The 21106-nt window shown below is 37.9% G+C and overlaps 1 protein-coding gene across 3 annotated transcripts in view; it reads right to left on the reverse strand.

Moving 5' to 3' along the window:
• The window catches only part of LOC129771607 (talin-2), a 172260-nt gene that overhangs the window by 82506 nt on the left and 68648 nt on the right, over nt 1–21106 (reverse strand). Inside the window, exons 1-2 of one of the 3 annotated variants that reach the window (XM_055775412.1) lie at nt 10925–11225; nt 1963–2265 (exon numbers count right to left, since the gene is read on the reverse strand). The exons of the other annotated variants lie outside the window; for them this stretch is intronic. The gene's annotated coding sequence lies outside the window, so the exon portion shown is untranslated. Of the gene's footprint in view, nt 1–1962; nt 2266–10924; nt 11226–21106 lie in introns of those variants that run through there. 3 annotated transcript variants of the gene reach the window in all.

Here is a 21106-nt window from a genome sequence, read left to right on the forward strand (position 1 = left end):
TGTTCGATACAACATTATAAGATCTTCGGGGTGGGCTCTCCACCAGGTGCCGGTAATTGTACGGAGAAAGTTTATTCTTTGTTGACATTTTTTACTCAGATACCTAATATGGGCCCCCTAAGTACATTTGGAGTCGAACCAGACCCCAAGATACTTAAATGGCATAACATGAGTGATCGGTTTACCCAAGAGTTGAAGCTTTGGTTTTGCTCGTCTATGCTTCCTAGAAAAAACCACCATCTCTGTTTTCTCCGTGGAGAATTCGATCCCTAGCCCAATGGCCCAGGTTGAAAAATTGTTCAAAGTATCTTGTAAGGGTCCTTGCAGGTCGGATTCGTTTGATCCTACGACAGACACCACTCCATCATCTGCAAGTTGTCTTAGGCTGCAATTTTGTGTAAGGCAATTGTCAATGTTGCTTACGTAGAAGTTGTACAAAAGGGGGCTTAAACATGAGCCCTGGGGGAGGCTCATGTAAGAGAACCGACTTACTGCCGAATCTCCGTGAGAAAAGTTCAAATGTTTCTCAGAAAGCAAGTTATATAACATATTATTCAATAGAGGCGGCAGACCCCGAGAGTGTAATTTATCTGACAAAACCTCTATTGAAACACAATCAAAGGCCCCCTTTATGTCCAAGAATACCGAAGCCATTTGTTTTTTTTTGGGCGTAAGCCATTTGAATTTCTGAAGAAAGCAACGCAAGACAATCATTCGTCCCCTTGCCCCCGCGGAACCCATATTGTGTATCTGAGAGTAGGCCATTCGTTTCAACCCATCGATCGAGGCGAAACAAGATCATTTTCTCCAACAATTTCCGTATACAAGACAGCATTGCTATTGGACGGTACGAATTGAAGTCGGACGCGGGATTTCCGGGTTTTTGAATAGCTATAACTCGTACTTGTCTCCAATCATCTGGAACAATATTATGCTCCAGAAACCGATTGAATAAATTCAACAAGCGATGTTTCGCCACATCAGGGAGGTTTTTCAGCAAGTTGAACTTAATTCTATCCGATCCCGGAGCAGAATTGTTACATGAAAGGAGAGCAAGAGAGAATTCTACAATCTAAAACTCGGAATCAAGATCGCACCTATCTTGTGGTATATCTCGAATTATTCTTTGCACTGGAGCTTTGTAGGAATGTTGAAATTGTTTTATTCATCTGACTACAACAGACGACTTCTACGAAAAGACCCGACAAATCGACCGTTGGAAGCGTTTCAACATGTCCCATACCAATCTAATAAATTTCAACTACAGCGGAACAGAACGTAAAATTGAAAAATGATTGGCTAGCAGTCACCTAGAAACACGTATAGTTCACCTAGTTCTAGTTCAGCCCGACACATCAGAATCGCTTCCAAGTTCGCTCCGTTCAGAGCTAAATAATAGCAAAATCATTACATCAGTCCAACCCCAACTGCAGCAGCATCGCACCGTATGCAGCAAGATTCTCGCTCCGGAATGTCGACAAAACGGCATATCGTTAACATGGGCACAGGGCAGCATAGGCAAACAAGTCCGAACATTTCCCGTCCGGCCGTGTTCTATGTATCCCTCGCATATTCCGCGTTCATTCCACCCCGAAAATCTACACCAGAAGCGATGATTGCAAAACAAAGCAAAATCGAAGTCGTCGATGGGCGAACGAAAATCAACGGTAAAAACGTTCATTTCCTGATCCTATCCCATCCATCATCAAGGTGAACGCCGGTGCCGTTATTTTGCCGGATTTTCTTTCTACCTTTTTTTTTGTTCGCCCAAGGGTCAATTTCGATCGATTAAATTTTCTATCAATTTGCGGGGATTGTGTGTTTTTGCTTGACCCGGACTTTGATAAGCGAGTGTGTAGGGATCAATCTGATTTCCATCCATCCTTTATGGGAAAACATCCTGGATGAAATAATACACCTGAACAAGCACCAAAACACGATAGAACTCAGAAGCAAACTTACCAGCGAGCGGAGCCATTCCGTGGAACGTTGTCATGCCGAAAGCTTGAAACTTTCTGAATCGTTGTGTCACGCGGATGGTGGTGTGCGTGTTTTCCATTACTTATCATTATTTGATGCGGTTTCCCGCTTTCTTCTCTCGTCGTCCCCTTCGAGCCATAGTGCGAACAATGTTTCGCGTTTTTCTTTCCTTCGCCTGTCGTTTTCCCGACGCAGCGAAAATGCAAACGTAAAACTGAAGGCACTCTGTGGTGTGTGCGGGGTGTAACGTATTCAACGTTGGCAAACGTCAACAAACATCCTAACCTGCATGAAAGTGACAGAACGTAAACGAGTAAAAACGCAATCCAAGAAAAAGGGGAAATAGCAGAAGGAAATCGACAGTGTGCTTAGCGAAGCTGTTTTTCGGTTTTCTTTCTGCAGGGCACAGACACAGTGTAAGCCCGAGTCGAGTCGAGGAAGCCGTGGAAAGTTGTTTAAGTTTGTGAATATATGTGTGTGTCGGTGTGCTTTGGAATGATTCTTCTTTTTGTGCTTTCTTCTCCTCTGTTGAGATGGTGGTGCAATAAAACACGCTGCATGCTGTGTCCTTTTTTTTCTCTAAAATCGTACCGAGAGTATGCACGACAGTTTTTGTCATTTTCCACCAGACTGAGCTTTAAGCTGATGTAATCGCACCTTGCTGACAGTTCAACATTCATACGAAACAAGTGGCAACACGTGCGTAGCGATATTTTAGCGTAGCTTATCGCTTGCAAAATATGATTTTAATTGGAGGTGGGCTTCCCGTTTTGGTACACCCTTCATCCTCGTGTGGCAATAAAGTTTATCGATTTTATAACCCCGAGGAGGCAATGTTGTATGACATTTGAAGCACAGGTTAAAACTTGTCGTTCACATATTTTTGCACGTAAACATGTTTGCATGCTTCCGGTTCTGAATTTGAATATTTATTTATACATAATTCAATGATAATAATGACTCACATTAATTGTAAAAAAGTCACTGTTGGGAGAACACTCAATTTGATTTGTGAATAGAAGGGAAGGGGCTTACGCAAATTTAAATTTCCGTTTATCTTTAATCGTTCGTTTTCATTAACGGTGAAACATCGATTAACAGCGCTTAATCATTTCATGATGAATATATGAAGTTTTAGCACCAATCAATTTGGTCAATTCTTAACATTCCTATCACAATATGGAAAATTATATTTTTTCATGAATTTGTTCTGTGTAGGTTTATGCTCATGTTGGCAACGAGCAACTAATGTAGCGACGAATCACAATTATCATACATCATTGCGCGATATGTGCGTACTTTCTTTTTAATAATAGATTTCTTTGAAGACTGTATATGCAAATGATGTCTGATCAATAGAAACGATATTTTTTTAATAATTGACGATATATTTTATGTACATTGTATGAAGAATGCCACACCTATGGCGAATAATGTTGGCAAGTTAATCCTTTGCCTGTTCTCAGCCACGACAGCAAGGAAGTATTCTAATATTGTACTTTATATATCAGTTATGTCCTGTATGTTTAAACAAAAAGATAGAAGGCGGAAGATGCTTGTGATACATGCGACCCCTGAACTGAATTTTGGGGACTGTTTCGATTTCATATGAATTACAGCGCGGACTCGATTATATACAGTTTCTGATTTCTTCTCACTGTATATAATCGAATCCTGTATATAATCGAGTCAAAAAAATGTTTTTTATTCATCTTTTTGCATGTATTTTTCGTTTTTTGGATATAAAAGAGGAATTTGATTTTTGATTCATCCCCTTTAAGTCAGAAAACACCTTTCTCACTTGAAAAAAATAAATTTATCCAGATTTTCTCAGGAGGTGATAGACGATCATATTTGATGAAAAAAATCCTTCTACGCGTATGTTCAAATTCCAACAATGACAGAGTCATAGAACTTTTTTATTTGTTTCGGACTCTGTTGCCTCAAACTGGCTCTACATTAAATAGTACGCTACGGAAGACGATTCTGTTGGTTTCATTTAAAAGATGAGAAAATTTAGTAGATATAGTAGTGGAACATCTAAATTAGTGGATTTTAAAAACATTTTGGAAGGGAAAAACTTAAAAGTTAATAATTTGTGTTATTATTAATTTCATCCTCAAAAATTATATTAAACTAGATTGTTTCTATCAATTAAATTAAACCTTTCTAACCGCTCTAAAATTTGTTCTTTGACACCCAACTTCTATCTTTTTTAAATTTGGCTGCAATATCGCTATAAACAATTCCGGGTGTAAATTCAAGCAAAATCTTCAAAAATCACGATTTGTACATGTAATAGACACTTAAATTTCACCTTAACGTTGAAAGATTACATTTCTTCTTGAATTAAGTCATTAAGTCATATCATATCGAGTCCAGAATTGTATATAATCGAATCACATATAATCGAGTCCGACGTGTATAGCATATATATTTTTATGGAAACAACACATTAAAACACATTGTAAATAAATCTTCCATAATCTCATAAGTTATACATGTTCTGCATATAATCTCACAAAGTTATACATCCCTACTTTTTCAAGTAAAAATAATTCCGACCACAAAAAATTAATATTAACAGTAAGATTATAATTTCTAATAAATTTTAAATTGATTGTAATGATTTCTCCAAAGAACGGGTCAATTTCCAATCATTGAAACCAACAGTCCCCTTTGGAAAGTGCCCGAAAAGTGCAGCTTGTGTAAAATAAATGTAAACTAATTTACCAGGGCAATTTATCACGTCACCAGCAGCAAACTCAAACTCGGTGAGCTTTGCTGACCGTAGAATGCTTCATTTCTTGCAACAATAATTTTCTTTCCTGTTAGCTCCATACAAATGAAACACAAACTTCTGCATTACTCGAGAATTAATCAAACAAACGAAACCAAATTAGGCAGTTGGAGGCGCAAAAGTCGATCTCGATCGGATTGCGAAGTTTCAAATCCGATCGGGATACGGAATAAATGAATGTATGTTCGAAGTACACTTCAGTATATGTTTTGAAAGTTTACGTGAATAGCTTTGATTTTTAGTTAGAGATCAAAAATCGAGCCTTCGATCCAAAGGTACAAATTGTTAAAAAGGATCAATTCGCCACTAGTCGTTTTTCAGACCGCCCAAATGTGGGGTGGATGGGTGGATGAAATGATCGAAAATATGAGCAATACAGGTATCATTTTTTTTGTATTTGCACTGTGGCCACATTACAATTCAAGTTATTTGGCATAGAAATCTCCACTAAGTACTAATAAAAATTACGCAAGTAATACTAGGATGAGACAGCGAAGTTTCTGTGGGAACGTAAGTGTCATTGGAGAAAGAAGGTATCTGTTTTCAGCTGATAGAATTTAATATAATCGAAGGTCATCGAAATAGGTTATTCTTCAAACACTGGAAAGGAACTCATTCATAAAGAATACATTCGCGCTTGTAGGGTTTTTAGTTTTAGTCTTTTTAACAATTCTCTTCCATGAAACTTTAATCCTTTTTGTGCTCCCGTGGCCGAGTGGTTAGCGTCAAACCTAACATGCCGGGGGTCCGGGTTCGATTCCCGTTCTGGTCGGGGAAACTTTTCTTCAAAGAAATTTCCTCTGACTTGCACTGTGGTCACGCGTATTCTAGAGCTTGCCACTCAGAATGCATTCAAGGCGTGTTATTTGGCATAGAAATCTCAACTAAGTACTAATGAAAATGACGCAAGTAATACTACGTTGAGACGGCGGAGTTCCTATAGGAACGTTAGTGCCATATAAGAAGAAGAAGAAGGCCGTGGAAACTAGGTAACGAATCGACTCCAACTTCAGAGAACATAATCCTTACATGAGGAATAACACATATTTACGTTTGAAAAAAAAATATTGAAACAGTTGAAAAGTCGTGGCAATATAGTTGCCTCAGCCCGTTAACCCCAAAAACACTGCCTTGTAAATTCACTTTATTGCGTATTGGGTTATGCGACGGCGATATTAAATTAAAGAGGCTTTAAACTTTTCAGTTCTTCTTCTTCTTCTTATATGGCACTAACGTTCCTAGAGGAACTCCGCCGTCTCAACGTAGTATTACTTGCGTCATTTTCATTAGTACTTAGTTGAGATTTCTATGCCAAATAACACGCCTTGAATGCATTCTGAGTGGCAAGCTCTAGAATACGCGTGACCACAGTGCAAGTCAGAGGAAATTTCACAAATGCACAACTTTTCAGTTCATTCGCCTTTAATTGGTTATGCAGGTTCAGGTTCAGGTTTTGAATTATAGAGACTTTAAACTCTGAGAGTTCATTCGTCTCTTTGGTTCTGCGAAAATCAAATTAATATTTCTAGTGCAGCGAAACCGATTATTTCAGCGATTTACAATATTTCTAGTGCAGCGAAAAACAAACTGTTTTTTTTTATATAAAGTTAAAAAAAAAAAGAAAAATTTAAATTTTTCATCAAATGCACCTTTCATTTTATTGAAATGACTGCATGATCTTCCACAGTAGATCCAAAATAGCACGTTTACAGTGAAAAACTTTTCAACTTGTTGCATTTTCAACGAATTTAAACAGAATTTTCTGTCGATGCTTCAAAATCGTGGTTTTGTTACATAAAAATGACTCCCAAATTAATATCGTACATTTTTAGCAGCCCAAAAAGAGTTTAAGTATTGCCAGATACCTTTAGAATGTTTTGGCTAAGTAAAATATTGAAATAATTTTCCAAATGCAGCGAAAAGAATATTTTTTGTTGGTGGCAATATGGTTGCCAGTACTCGTGAATGGGTTAATAGTGTTTGTCTACACACATATAGTTTGACATTTACTACAGATGTGTCAGGTTTTTTCTATCGTACTACAAATTACTCTCACAGATAACGGATAGAATATCGATGTTTTAGTTTTAATTCTGTATTTTTCAAAAATTGAAACAAGTTTTTCTACCTATTTTTTTCTTGCAATATTAAACTTAGTGAAAAAACATCTAAAAATCGATAACTATAATCTAGATTTAATTCAAAAGTTTAAGTTTCAGTTGAATTAGCAGCCAGCTTTTTCCACAAGCGGGCAGAATATATGATTTGATTGGAACAATCAGATGATGAGGATTAAAAAGTTTCAAAGCTGTCAGTTTTGCGAAGAAATTCGAACACCACCCTAAAGTTACGAAACTCTTCACCATCTTCTTCTTCTGCTTATATGGCACTAACGTTCCTATAGAGATACTTCGCCGTCAGTCAAGTCGGAGGAAATTTCTTTGACGAAAATATCCCCCGACAAGAACGGGAATCGAACCAGAACCCCCGGCATGTTAGGTTTGAGCTAACCACTCGGCCACGAGAGCATCTTACTTCACCATGCAAACAGTGGATACGTGAAACAAGCATATTTAGAACGAACACATCTGCTTTTCAATTAACTTTTACTTCAATTCCGTCTGTTCAAACATACCAGAATATGTCAAAAGTTGGAAAAACCAAAGGCTGATCCAGACAGTATTTGGTCTTTGAATCTAGCGCACTGTTGGATCTCGCGTTGTCAAATATTTTCCTCTGGAATTATTCTGGTTCGCTCACTCGTTTTAATGTGTAAACAATTATTTCGACAGTGTTTCAATAGCGCAATTCCAAATGAAATCAACAAATGACAAAATTCGAATGAACGAATGAATCTCATGAACATGATGGTATAACACGACAAACATATTTAAAGGGCCTATTTACTATTAAAAAGACGATAAATTACAAATATTTTTTTAAATATTTCGAGAATGGCTACATTCAGAAGGAGATTGATATTAACCTTTTTTGTTTTAAATCACATCGGGATTCATAATTTGTGGCTAAAAATGATTGCTAACATACAAAAATTCGAAGTTTCAAAAATTCCTAAAAATTCGATGTTCCACAAATTTTGTCAAAAATAGTTTTACCATCTTTGGCGCATTTTTTTTAAATTTTCTACATTACTTCTATTTTATATGAAAAAATAGAAAAAAAAATATCAAAAAATACATATTTTTTGATATTGCAAATTAAAATTTTATTTGGTAAATAAAAAAAGAGTACTAATTTTTCTTCTCAGTGTATTTTTTTTAAAACTAAGCCAACAATACTCTATAACTCTTTCTAACACACTATTTCGGTACGACTCATAGTTTTTGAGATATAAATTATCAAAGATTTCTCTTACTAAATTCGACACTACCTTTTCAAAAGTTACACTTGAGTCAAAAAATTAACCATAACGATGTATTCGGAAAAATTGTTGGAAATTATAAGCAAATTCATAAAATTTAATTAACATGACGGTATGACACGACAAACATATTAAAAGGGATTATTTACTATAGAAAAACAATAAATTAGAAATATTTTTTTAAATATCTCGAGAATGGTTGCATTCAGAAGGAGATTGATAATAACCTTTTTTTGTTTTAAATAAAATCAGGATTCATAATTTGTAATTAAAAATGACTGCTAACATACAAAAACTCGAAGTTTCGAAAATTCCTAAAAATTCTAGGTTCCACAAAGTTCGTCAAAAATAGTTTTACCATCTTGGGCTCATTTTTTGAATTTTTATTTTGTAAATAGAAAAAAAATACTAATTTTTTTCTCAGTGTATATTTTTTTCATATTCAACCATCAATACTCTATGACTCTTTCTAAGACACTACAGGTAAACTTCGATATAACGTACATTTCACTTTCAAAATTGTACGTTGTATCGAAGCATAATCAAGTACTCACAAACGTAGTCTATAATACATATTGTGTTCCTGTTTTATTAAAGTTAATCGATAACTTCAATCAGAAGACGAAGCCAGCCTTTCTCATGGTGTTTCCCTTCGTACTGTTGAATAAAGTTTGATTCATTTAGAATCCGGAATCACAAAACTAGCTGTATTTCGGGATTGATTGAAGGTACAAAACTTGTTCTAGCATCACAATACAGATAATTCATTGTTCTATCAAAAAACAAAAAATTGAAACAGAATGTCCTTTGCACTTTGGAAATATGTACGTTATATCGAGGTAAAATGTACGTTATATCGAGTGACGTTATATTGAGGGTACGTTATATCGAAGTTTCCCTGTATTTCGGTACGACTCATATTTTTTTAGATATAAATTATCAAAGATTTCTCTTACTAAAATCGATACGCCCTTTTCAAAAGTTACGCTTGAGTCAAAAAATTCCTGTGAAAAACTCATATTTCCTCTAACCCAAACGGAATACACACTTTCATTGGAATCAAACATACAAGTTTCTAAAATCTGCATTTTTAGGACGATTTCATTTGAAATTGCTGCACATAGAGCACTGACAAAGTTCAGAAGTATTAATATTTAGTATTCTAAATAACGCTTCTTTCGATTGTTTCCGTTCGAAAGCGTTAGGTAACGTTATTTATGCACCATTTCCAGGAGGAAACTTGAAGAGTGAGTAGAAACAGGAGTATAAGGAACAAGCGAAGCCGATCCAATAATCAATCATTTTTCAAACTATATTTTATGAGCAAAAGGTATCGATGGAGATAACTAAAGTTACCGCCGTTTCTATAATAATTTTGGCAACAAAAAGTTTTAATTCTCAAAATACACGTCCCCTTCTTAGTATATTTTTTGTACTTTACGCGCTCATCTATTGATAGGAGAAGGTGATATTAGGCCATTAAAACGATCTTATTCACATCCTGTTCAAACTTGCTTATTGTGAGCTTTCGTCGGGTAATTTTTGTTAACATTTTTGAGATTATTGAACACAACTTTGACGGATACAAACATTTCAACAGTATTTTCATATCAAACACCAACAAAATTCAACTGTTTATCCAGTGTATTAATCAATAAGAACATCTGTAATGGATACCCAATTCATAGTGTGTACAGAAACAATACGCAGCAAGTGCAACATGACTGCACACCATCAAAGGGCTACCTTCGCTGAAACAGCCAAAACAACACGCACTAAACCACAGGTAAATATCCACACATGCACACACGCACGGGAATCATCAAGCGGTTCCCAGTTCTCACCTGCTCCTGTCAGTCACACATTTTTGCACTAAATTTATGTTCTACTGCATCTGATGTAATTCGATTTTTCCCTCCGCTCTCTCAGCGGGCTACGAGTTTCCCATCAGTCTTTTATTTCGAACTGTGCGATGGAAAATCGGAAAACAATAGTTTCCTGACTGTGTGTTTGGCTGTGTGTTTATTTTTACTACCCGGAACCACCCTGGATGGGGGAAACGACGTAATTCCGTCGTGGTTACGGATTCCACAGCACAACACGCCACAGTGGATAACCACCGCCAGCGGAAAGGTGGAGTGGGTTCGGTGGCAAAGTTTTATTCAATTTTGTAAATTAGTTTTGAAGTGTTTTCCACACTAACGGGCTGAAAACTGAAACTTTCAAGCCATTCCCATGTGAGGACTGGGTGCACATAAAGGGTTTGTGTATTTTTTTCAGTTTCATTCTCAGCAAAGCACACAAAAAATCCCTCTGATTAAGTTTGGGAAAAAAGTTTAGGTGTATGTGAATGTGGAACTGCTGGGAATTGGGTACAAAGTTTTACGCGCTCAACCTATAAGGTTTTTTTCGCAACTCTTCCTCCATGCGCTACCGCTTTCACAAGCTTCAAGTACGAACAAACTTTGTCCCGATGAGCCAGCAAACGGACAAGTCGGCGGGAAGGCTTCCCCATCCCCATCAGGTTCGGTGGGGAAGCAGAGAAAAGGGTGCTTAAAATGAAATCACGAGAACAATCAATTTCCACATGGTTGAGTCTTAATTCGAACCGTTTTTAACTTTTTCCGTTTTTGTATGCGATGAGCAGAAGTACCACTTCCTGGCAGAAAGCTTAGTTCGCCTTTCAACTCTCAACTCTCGACTCGACTCGACTCGGCTCGGCTGTGGAAAAAAAGAGGGAGAATCTCCGGAAAATCACTCACTTCTAATAACAGTAGACTATGAAGAGGCGTTTAACATTAAGTGCACTTGAGGGACTTTGCGTCGAGTTCAAAAAACTTCAACTATCATTTAACTATCGTTGTAACAATTGAAACTAACAAACAGAACGGCAACAACAAAAGAAAAAGTGAAAACAATTTGGCACTTTTGGTGTAAAGTTTGTCTCTCTCGCGAAACACACAACACACTTTGTCTAACACTTGGCAGTCACACAACTGATTCACTGAACTGCTTTGAACTTGGCTCGAAGACTGAGGAAGGATCCAAGGCTAAATTAGAATGTCCTTTCGGGACGATGGTTAGGCCTAGAATGATGGAGTCTAGGGATGCTGACGAAGGGCTCACGTTTTTCCGATTCTTTTCCCGACCGTGTTTCTATCTATCGTTTATTTACTTGTTTGTGTCGACGCCACACACAGGCGCACTCCTAAGGATTGAGAGGGAAAAGGAATCACAATTTTCCGTAGCGTTTCACTGATACCATCGCGCGGCGGCACACCAATACCAGCGCATCGAATCGAATCTCGATTCAGTTGAAAATTAGAAAGTAATCTAAGTATCTTCTCTTGTCTCGCAGGCGCACGAGCGTGTGTTGGTGAACTCTCACACCAGCATCGCACAGGACTGCGACGAACTCACACACAGCGTGGAAAGCCATAAAAATGACCCTCCGGAAAAGCAGCAGATTTTTCCACGGTACCTCTCTGTCCCGCGCTCATATCTCTCCCTCTCTCTTCCGAGTCACAGCCCGATGTGTGTAATAGCATTACATACACAAGTCACTTTATCATCCCCCAAATCACCCTATGTCCTGCGTCGTCACCCAGGATGGAACCGTTTTGGGGTGAAAGCACTCACCACCACACACACACACACATACACTCGCATACATCAATTGAAATGTAAAAATATCCCATTAGTAACTCACATAAACACCACACAGTCAGCGACAGAGCTGTGTTGTTTAGATGGGTGGTAGCGGTGGGTGGACCTATGCAATCCTCAACAAAACCATCCGCATGTTGTCAAAATATGATAAAACACTTTTGTTTCACCCACGGTGGCCGCCAGTATTTAGGGTGGAATCTAGTCAGCAGCCAAACAGAAGCGATAAGGGAGACACAGTCCTTTTCCATGGTTTCACTCTCTCCCACGCAACCCACATTTGATGGTGGCTATTTTGGTCCGCGGAATTAATACGTCCTTCGAGACGTGTGACAAAAAACAATCGACTGAACCGCCGTTTTACCGAACCAGGCAAGGTGTTCACAACATTGTGGAAGAGGTTACCCACTTTGCATTTTAATCTTTCGCCAATTGCCCCGTTTGAACTTTTGCTGTCTCGTTGCTGACACGACACATGATCATTTCCTATCTCGGACTAACCCACCCTGCTGCTTGGTTGGGTGGTTGATTGTGCGAACTCGGAACAGTAGCTCCGGACTAATTCGAGTCGAGGATGGGAGCGTGTGAGCGAAGCAAAGCGAAATGTGTACGGTGTTTGGATTGCGAAGCCTTCGTCCGGCACTGTTGGGTGACGTATATTTTGCACCGTTTCCTAGAGTGAATATGGATAATGAGTTGAGACAAGAACACAGGGAGCAAAGCCACTTATTTTGGTCCTGGTTTTTTACCCCACAGATTCTTTAATGATTCTGTCTAACCCTAGCCAATCATCGGCACCTCAAGTTTTTTTTCGTATTTCACGCGCTCATTGAAAGCAATACTGGTCAACCCGCAACAAACATTTCCCTAACAGTGCTCATATTTTGTTGTTGGCCAGTAAAAAAAAATAAATTACCAACCTTCGAACCGGATTCGAACCGATAACCTGTGGATGACTACTGGAGGATGGGATGAAGAGAGAGAAGTAGTTCAGAGGATCGAGAAGTGTACATTTGTTTTTACTTAAGTATCTCTTCGGTTAACCTTATCCCATCGCTTGTATTTCTACAGTCCACCGCTCTACCGATTGAGCTATCGAGAGGTTGTGATTGTGCTGCTTCTAGACCATATCCAGTATCCATCGAGCGAAGCTGCTGTTGCCACTTGAGAATGTGGTATCTATTTTTATACCCTTCCTGTAGCTGCTATTGTTTTGCTTTTGAGAAGTTATTACTCTTTATAGAAGACCTCCCAGTGAAATTTCGAGCCTGTGAATTCGTACAAAACAGAGTATGTGCAGAAATGAAAAAGTTGCGATAAAGTTAACACATTCGGTTCCACATGTACTACCGATGTTATATGTTGACGACAAACTAAATTCTGTATAAAAATATTTCTACCAAATAATTGACCAGTCACGATTTAGTCATGAAGAAATCCAAATTACTTGAAGAGAAATTCATCGTTTTCCTCATTTTGAAAGGCGGTCAATTCAAGTCAAATGTCGTTTCCACACCCATAACCTATCCCAGCCGAATTATATCTCATTTATTCAATTCTATCTATATCTGTAGAGTAATGCGGGGCAACCTAACTGTTGTCGTCCAGTAACTCTTGAAATAAAAGCAAATAAAATTTCGTTTGCTTACCAAATTGTAACTATATATATTACCTTCGAAACATAGTACAAGCATTTCTCGAGTTGTGTTTGTCATTGGACAAATACCTATTTTAATACAAAAAGACAAATGCGCACCTTTGCCCCATAGTGGGGGCAAAGGTGCGCACTTATTGAACTGAACTTCTGAGATAACTTATACCAAAAATAAATGCTTTATCATCAGAAGCGGGAGAACATCATTACTAGAGAGTGTAGGCACCGTCCAGTAGGCAGGAGGGGGGTGTTCTGTGTTTTTTTATGGGTGGAGAAGAGTGGGTGTTATAGTCTAACATACCACGTGGAAATTTTTGGGAGGAAGGAGACTGACAATATAAGATATCCGAAAATGTCCAACATTTGAAACAGAATTCGTTTTTATTAACAAACTAGCTAACCCGGTGAATTTCGTCCCACCAATAATTGATATACACCCAGGTTTTTTTACGCGGGGGATACGTACGTAAAAAAACGCGTAAAAAAAACCGCGTAAAAAACCGCGTAAAAAAACCGCGTTAATTCGAAAATCCGCGTAAAAAAACGCGTTAATTGTAAAATCCGCGTAAAAAATACCATGTCACCTAATTATAGATATCAAATGGGACTATCTTTACGTAGAACGGAAGTAAAAAGTAAAGTGTTGCTCGCTTCCGAAAACCCGTAGTTTTTTTCTGCAATTTCTTTGGTTACTGGTAGGTATAGTTCGGTTTTCCTCACTAATGAGGTCATCTGCTGTTGCTAGAAGATTCCCTAGTAATTTGAATACTCTTCTACCGATGCACGTGCAGTACCACTGTTGGACCGCCCAGAGCTAAGTAGATAGGGAAAGACATTCACGAATCGCTGCCCATAAAAACCCCGTTCCGTTGTACCGCTCGGCAAGCTCCCCGTTACCCAACACCTAAAATCCACGTAAGAATCGTGATAAGGTGCGGCACTAAGCGCCAAGCTCCGTTACAAGCACTAATAACCGTAATATGCTCTGAGGGAACATGAGAGAAAAATGTGAGCTGAGGGGGAGATGTGATATTGCACTGGCCTTTTTTTACGCGGGTATCGCGTAAAAAACCACGTTAATTGGAAAATCCGCGTAAAAAACATCGTAAAAAAAAAGGCAAAAAAAACTCTTAAAAAAAACCTGAGTGTATTGATATAAATCATTTCGAACACTCATGTTCCCACAGAAATTATTTTTATGTACGTAATCTGTTCTCGCGGTATATAATTTATTTTTTGAAATATAAACCTGATGCAGACTACGACGCATCAATCCTGATACTGACTGTTTTAATCCATGGCTCCGTTCTTGAGTTAAATCGTGAGGAACGGACACCAAATCATTTATATCTATATAGATCAAGTTTATAAGTACATAGTTACCTTCACTTGATTTATTTGAAACTGATTGTTGAAAAAAACTATATTTCTTTGAAGTTTATTGTGAAAACATAAACATAAACGTTATTGAATTGAATGCATGGTGAAAATAAGAACATTTTCATTTTGAATCATTTTGAATTATTTTCAAGCAATTGTTTATTTTCATTCCTCATCTTGGATTTCGGTTCTGAGGATTCCGACGCTTTGCCTTGGAGCGCTGCTGCTTCATTGCGTTGTTGTTGGGTTCGAACAGACAGACGATGGTTCCACATGAAGCTACAAGCCCAATCTCTTTCTGTTAGTTTTGCAATTTTGTCGAATTCGTGTTGGAGGTTGTTGACTTCCGAAAAATTGAACGCCATGCGCCGTAAATCTTTGAGAGTCATACCATAGAAAGCTTTGTCCAGTGGCCTACAGATCATCAGACTGCTAACTCGTAAATACCTATCTGAACCGCACTAGGTACTCGCTGACACATTCCAGCAGAAGTAGAAATGTCAATAAAAGAAGATTCAAATCATAAATCACTTTCTGATATGAACCACTTCCTCAGAGCTGATTCAGACATACCGAGGTCTGCCGCAATCCGACCCTTTGAGACTCCCTCCCGAAGCCTCTGTCGGGTCATTTGAGCATTTATGAAGTGCATTCCTTCAAATCAGTTTTCTTACTGTGAGTTCCGTTAAAAATTTTGATGAAAACATTTTTTAATTTTTTTTTCAGAGCAAAACGCTAGTGCGAACATTTACCCCACAGCCACTGCGCACCTTTGCCCCACAAGCAATTTTTGAACTAATCGAGTTTTCAAAAAAGCTCTTGAACTTTTCCACAAAAACGAATTCGCACTATCATCTACTATAGAATGAAAGTTTCTTTGACAGTGTAGTTTCGAACTTTCCAGTTATTTGAGGTAAGTAAATCGTCCAAAACTGAAAAAATTAGATCAAAACATCGCAAAACTCATTTTACATCATAACTTTTTGTCACTTTCATGAAATGTATCTTGTTTGTATGTGTGAGCTGCTGGTGTAATAATGTATCAAACGAATACACTGTTGTCGAATTGTTATGCTCGTTTGCTTCAAAAAGGCCAATGCGCACTTTTGCCCCGTGCGCACCTTTGCCCCGCCCTACTCTATACCCTAGAAAGAACTTTTCAAAAATCGTATTATTTACCGAGCTGTAAACATTTTAGTGATGCGGTATCTGAACTGGTACGGTCATAACAATGAACTTCAAACGCGTTTTTCTCGAAACTAGTTTTTTCAAACAGGCGTACACGATCACGATATCTCAAGTTCTACTTCACCGATTGATGTCGAACTCATATGAATACAATCTGTATGCATTTCTCTATCGCATGAACCAACAAAAACAATTTTTTTTTAAATTTTGATATTTTTAAAATATCGGGAAACGTAAGAAAAAACGTTTTAAACCTCATTTTGCTCTTCAAACGGCCGTCATTTTGTCAAAAACATGTTTTCGACTTGTTCGAGGATCATGCGATAGCGGCATCTTTACTGATTCAGAATCTGTTCGATTTTTTTTTCAGATAATCAAAAGGACTGGAATCGTGTACACCATGGCACAACTTATTTTTGTACCCTCTCACTTCATCAGCTCTTAACTATTCTAGTTATGAATATTTTTTCTCCGTTCAATATTTATATTATTGCTGAAAGATGTATATCTATCTTTAATTAACTATAATGGTATAATGGATACCAAAAATATTCTTTGTTTATTTTACGAAGCTCGAAAAAACGTTCGAGATTTGTGTCTCTACACTAGAATACCCCCTTCAATGAAAACCTAATTTCGTCGTGTAATTACGTCATAATAAGCGGTTGGTCAATATAAACGGAGTCTTAAAAAACGGATTCTACTCTACTTGATTTGTATTTGGTTCGATTTACTATTTCATCATGAATGGACTGAAACCTGAACTCCACCTGCAAATTCTGTATATTTCCTTTAACGAAAACCAGGTTTTAGTTCAGGAAACTCCTCTCCGAACGTCACTAGAATATTTTGTCCAATGTTTAAAATAATTTTTAGTTACATGAAAACATCAATGAGTCGAAAATGCCACATTTTGAGTGTAGAGAATCCTTCCGCCATTGTTGAAACACCATTGCGTCGTTAGAAAGTCTCAGTTTGGTGCGTTTTATGGGTCAGTGGAGTCATTGACCCGCTTTTGCCCAAACATTATACCAGCCAAAACGTAAAAATCCATGATGAACGCTACATGGTCATGCTCACCGACTTTTGTGTGCCATTATTCGATGCCCCTGATGCAGAAGATCTGTGGGTTCAACAAGACAGTATAACATGCCAGAATTTATTAATTGAGAAAAACTTGAGGCAAATTAATACCTTTTCATAATGAACACATGAATTGGTCGGTGTTAAGTCAGAATGGACCATGTGACATGTGTGTTTCGTATTTCACGCGCTCATTGAAAGCAATACTGGTCAACCCGCAACAAACATTTCCCTAACAGTGCTCATATTTTGTTGTTGGCCAGTAAAAAAAAAAATTACCAACCTTCGAACCGGATTCGAACCGATAACCTGTGGATGACTACTGGAGGATGGGATGAAGAGAGAGAAGTAGTTCAGAGGATCGAGAAGTGTACATTTGTTTTACTTAAGTATCTCTTCGGTTAACCTTATCCCATCGCTTGTATTTCTACAGTCCACCGCTCTACCGATTGAGCTATCGAGAGGTTGTAATTGTGCTGCTTCTAGACCATATCCAGTATCCATCGAGCGAAGCTGCTGTTGCCACTTGAGAATGTGGTATCTATTTTTATACCCTTCCTGTAGCTGCTATTGTTTTGCTTTTGAGAAGTTATTACTCTTTATAGAAGACCTCCCAGTGAAATTTCGAGCCTGTGAATTCGTACAAAACAGAGTATGTGCAGAAATGAAAAAGTTGCGATAAAGTTAACACATTCGGTTCCACATGTACTACCGATGTTATATGTTGACGACAAACTAAATTCTGTATAAAAATATTTCTACCAAATAATTGACCAGTCACGATTTAGTCGTGAAGAAAGCCAAATTACTTGAAGAGAAATTCATCGTTTTCCTCATTTTGAAAGGCGATCAATTCAAGTCAAATGTCGTTTCCACACCCATAACCTATCCCAGCCGAATTATATCTCATTTATTCAATTCTATCTATATCTGTAGAGTAATGCGGGGCAACCTAACTGTTGTCGTCCAGTAACTCTTGAAATAAAAGCAAATAAAATTTCGTTTGCTTACCAAATTGTAACTATATATATTACCTTCGAAACATAGTACAAGCATTTCTCGAGTTGTGTTTGTCATTGGACAAATACCTATTTTAATACAAAAAGACAAATGCGCACCTTTGCCCCATAGTGGGGGCAAAGGTGCGCACTTATTGAACTGAACTTCTGAGATAACTTATACCAAAAATAAATGCTTTATCATCAGAAGCGGGAGAACATCATTACTAGAGAGTGTAGGCACCGTCCAGTAGGCAGGAGGGGGGTGTTCTGTGTTTTTTTATGGGTGGAGAAGAGTGGGTGTTATAGTCTAACATACCACGTGGAAATTTTTGGGAGGAAGGAGACTGACAATATAAGATATCCGAAAATGTCCAACATTTGAAACAGAATTCGTTTTTATTAACAAACTAGCTAACCCGGTGAATTTCGTCCCACCAATAATTGATATACACCCAGGTTTTTTTACGCGGGGGATACGTACGTAAAAAAACGCGTAAAAAAAACCGCGTAAAAAACCGCGTAAAAAAGCCGCGTTAATTCGAAAATCCGCGTAAAAAAACGCGTTAATTGTAAAATCCGCGTAAAAAATACCATGTCACCTAATTATAGATATCAAATGGGACTATCTTTACGTAGAACGGAAGTAAAAAGTAAAGTGTTGCTCGCTTCCGAAAACCCGTAGTTTTTTTCTGCAATTTCTTTGGTTACTGGTAGGTATAGTTCGGTTTTCCTCACTAATGAGGTCATCTGCTGTTGCTAGAAGATTCCCTAGTAATTTGAATACTCTTCTACCGATGCACGTGCAGTACCACTGTTGGACCGCCCAGAGCTAAGTAGATAGGGAAAGACATTCACGAATCGCTGCCCATAAAAACCCCGTTCCGTTGTACCGCTCGGCAAGCTCCCCGTTACCCAACACCTAAAATCCACGTAAGAATCGTGATAAGGTGCGGCACTAAGCGCCAAGCTCCGTTACAAGCACTAATAACCGTAATATGCTCTGAGGGAACATGAGAGAAAAATGTGAGCTGAGGGGGAGATGTGATATTGCACTGGCCTTTTTTTTTACGCGGGTATCGCGTAAAAAACCACGTTGATTGGAAAATCCGCGTAAAAAACATCGTAAAAAAAAACGCAAAAAAAACTCTTAAAAAAAACCTGAGTGTATTGATATAAATCATTTCGAACACTCATGTTCCCACAGTAATTATTTTTATGTACGTAATCTGTTCTCGCGGTATATAATTTATTTTTTGAAATATAAACCTGATGCAGACTACGACGCATCAATCCTGATACTGACTGTTTTAATCCATGGCTCCGTTCTTGAGTTAAATCGTGAGGAACGGACACCAAATCATTTATATCTATATAGATCAAGTTTATAAGTACATAGTTACCTTCACTTGATTTATTTGAAACTGATTGTTGAAAAAAACTATATTTCTTTGAAGTTTATTGTGAAAACATAAACATAAACGTTATTGAATTGAATGCATGGTGAAAATAAGAACATTTTCATTTTGAATCATTTTGAATTATTTTCAAGCAATTGTTTATTTTCATTCCTCATCTTGGATTTCGGTTCTGAGGATTCCGACGCTTTGCCTTGGAGCGCTGCTGCTTCATTGCGTTGTTGTTGGGTTCGAACAGACAGACGATGGTTCCACATGAAGCTACAAGCCCAATCTCTTTCTGTTAGTTTTGCAATTTTGTCGAATTCGTGTTGGAGGTTGTTGACTTCCGAAAAATTGAACGCCATGCGCCGTAAATCTTTGAGAGTCATACCATAGAAAGCTTTGTCCAGTGGCCTACAGATCATCAGACTGCTAACTCGTAAATACCTATCTGAACCGCACTAGGTACTCGCTGACACATTCCAGCAGAAGTAGAAATGTCAATAAAAGAAGATTCAAATCATAAATCACTTTCTGATATGAACCACTTCCTCAGAGCTGATTCAGACATACCGAGGTCTGCCGCAATCCGACCCTTTGAGACTCCCTCCCGAAGCCTCTGTCGGGTCATTTGAGCATTTATGAAGTGCATTCCTTCAAATCAGTTTTCTTACTGTGAGTTCCGTTAAAAATTTTGATGAAAACATTTTTTAATTTTTTTTTCAGAGCAAAACGCTAGTGCGAACATTTACCCCACAGCCACTGCGCACCTTTGCCCCACAAGCAATTTTTGAGCTAATCGAGTTTTCAAAAAAGCTCTTGAACTTTTCCACAAAAACGAATTCGCACTATCATCTACTATAGAATGAAAGTTTCTTTGACAGTGTAGTTTCGAACTTTCCAGTTATTTGAGGTAAGTAAATCGTCCAAAACTGAAAAAATTAGATCAAAACATCGCAAAACTCATTTTACATCATAACTTTTTGTCACTTTCATGAAATGTATCTTGTTTGTATGTGTGAGCTGCTGGTGTAATAATGTATCAAACGAATACACTGTTGTCGAATTGTTATGCTCGTTTGCTTCAAAAAGGCCAATGCGCACTTTTGCCCCGTGCGCACCTTTGCCCCGCCCTACTCTATACCCTAGAAAGAACTTTTCAAAAATCGTATTATTTACCGAGCTGTAAACATTTTAGTGATGCGGTATCTGAACTGGTACGGTCATAACAATGAACTTCAAACGCGTTTTTCTCGAAACTAGTTTTTTCAAACAGGCGTACACGATATCTCAAGTTCTACTTCACCGATTGATGTCGAACTCATATGAATACAATCTGTATGCATTTCTCTATCGCATGAACCAACAAAAACAATTTTTTTTTAAATTTTGATATTTTTAAAATATCGGGAAACGTAAGAAAAAACGTTTTAAACCTCATTTTGCTCTTCAAACGGCCGTCATTTTGTCAAAAACATGTTTTCGACTTGTTCGAGGATCATGCGATAGCGGCATCTTTACTGATTCAGAATCTGTTCGATTTTTTTTTCAGATAACCAAAAGGACTGGAATCGT

The sequence above is a fragment of the Toxorhynchites rutilus genome, chromosome 2 (genome assembly GCF_029784135.1).
Source record: "Toxorhynchites rutilus septentrionalis strain SRP chromosome 2, ASM2978413v1, whole genome shotgun sequence".
NCBI lineage: Eukaryota > Metazoa > Arthropoda > Insecta > Diptera > Culicidae > Toxorhynchites > Toxorhynchites rutilus.